Genomic DNA, 2,405 nt, shown 5'->3' on the forward strand with positions numbered 1-2,405 from the left:
AACAAGTTAGTTACTTCCAAGATACAATGGGAGTTCAGGCATTGAGTAAATTGTCCCATGCCAAATGGTAAAAATTGGCCAAAACAAAGGGGTCATAGGCCCCATGCAAGTCCAAAATCCAACGGGGCAGTCCTTATATCTTAAAGCTTCAAAATGATCTCCATTGATTCCATGTCTCACATTCAGGGCACACTGATGCAAGTGGTGGACTCCCAAGGCCTTGAGCAGCTCTGCCCTTGTGGCTTTGTAGGGTACAGCATCCCTCCCGGCTGCTTTCATGGGCTGACATTGAGTGTTTGCAACTTTTCCAGTCTCATGGTGCAAGCTGTCAGTCAGCACGTCTACCATTCTGGGGTCTGGAGGATGGTGGCCCTCTTCTCACAGCTCCACCAGGTAGTGCCACAGTGGGGAATCTATGTAGGGGTGCCCACCCCACATTTCCCTTCCACATTGCCCTAGTAAGGCTCTCCATGAGTGTCCTGCTCCTGCAGCAAGCCTCTGTCTGGATATCCAGGCATTTCCATACATCCTCTGAAATCTAGGCAGAGGTTCCCAAACCTCAATTCTTGACTTCTGTGCACCCACAGGCTCAACACCACATGGAAGCTGCCAAGGCTTGGGGCTTGTACCCTCTGAACCCAAGGTCCAAGCTGTACCTTGGCCCCTTTTAGCCATGACTGGGATGCAGAGCACCAAGTCCCAAGACTGCATAAAGCAGCAAGGCCCTGGGCCTGGCCCACAAAACCATTTTTTCCTCATAGGTGTCTGGGCCTGTGATGAGAGAGGCTGCTGTGAAGACCTCTGACTCGCCTTGGAGACATTTTCCCCATTGTCTTGGCAATTAACATTGGGCTCCTTGTTACTTATGCAAATTTCTGCAGCAGGCTTGAATTCTCCCCAGAACATTGGTTTTTCTTTTTTATTGCATTGTCAGGCTGCAAATTTTCCAAACTTTCATGCTCTTGCTTCCTCTTGAATGCTTTGCTGCTTAGAAATTTCTTCTGCCAGATACCCTAAATGATCTCTCTCAAGTTCAAAGTTCCACAAATCCCTAGGGCAGGGGCAAAATGCCACCAGTCTCTTTGCTAAAGCATAGCAAGAGTGACCTTTGCTCTAGCTCCCAGTAAGTTCTTCATCTCCATCTGAGACCACCTTGGCCTGGGCTTCTTTGTCCATATCAGTATCAGCATTTTGGTCAAAACCATTCAACAAGTTTCTAGGAAGTTCCAAACTTTCCCACATCTTTCTCTTTTCTTCTGAGCCATCTGAACTGTTCCAACCTCTGCCTGTTACCCAGTTCCAAAGTCACTTCCACATTTTCAGGTTATCTCTATAGCAGTACCCCACTACTGGTACCAATTCTCTGTATTAGTCCATTCTCACACTGCTGTAAAGATACTACCTGAGACTGGGTAATATATAAACAAAGAAGGTTTAATTGACTCACAGTTCTGCATGGCTGGGAGGCCTCAGGAAACTTACAATCATGGTGGAAGACAAAGGGGAAGCAAGGCACATCTTATATGGCAGCAGGTGAGAGAGAGAGAGCAGGGGAAGTGCCAGATACTTATCAAACAGCCAGATCTCATAAGAACTCACTCACTATCAGGGGAATAGCATGGGGAAAACCACCTCCATGATCCAGTCACCTTCTACCAGGTCCCTCCCTTGACATGTGGGTATTACAATTTGGATTACAATTTGAGATGAGATTTGGGTGGGGACACAGCCAAACCATATCAGCCCTGAACACATCATTCCAGCTGGCCTTTAACAGGACTGTGATGTACCAAAAAAGTCACTAAGGCAGCCCAGAGATTGGTAAGATTTACCTTTGCCCCTCAAAGTTTTTTGAACAGATTGACTTGAACAGTGCCGGATTATGGCAATTTACCTCAATCTCACCATAGTTATTATGAGAAGAAATATTGTTCTTCTAAGATTTTAAATTAGTTGCTTCCGTTATTATTATTTTATTTTAGAATCAAGGGGTACATGTGCAGGTTTGTTACATGACTATACATTGCATGATCCTGAAGTTTCGGCTTCTATTGATCCTGTCACCCAAATAGTGAACACAGTACCCAATAGGTAATTTTTCAACTTTCCCTTCTCCTCTCCTCTCTCTTTTGAAGTCTCCATTATCTGTCATTTCCATTTTTATGTCCGTGTGTATCCATTGTTTAGCTCCTACTTATAAGTGAGAATGTATAATTTATAACTTGTATGTTTATCACAGTTATTATTTTTTAATGACCCAGATTGAAAATCCTCTTTTAAGTTTCACTCCCTTGCTTCTACTATATATGCTCTGCAAATACCTCTGTACAATTTTCAATTAAGATTATAGAATGTAGAACTTAATCCTAGGTGTCTCAGAATCACCTGGAAGGGCTTGTTAGAAA

Source organism: Hylobates moloch, unplaced genomic scaffold (assembly GCF_009828535.3).
Source record: "Hylobates moloch isolate HMO894 unplaced genomic scaffold, HMol_V3 SCAFFOLD_7, whole genome shotgun sequence".
In the NCBI taxonomy this organism is placed as follows: Eukaryota; Metazoa; Chordata; class Mammalia; order Primates; family Hylobatidae; genus Hylobates; species Hylobates moloch.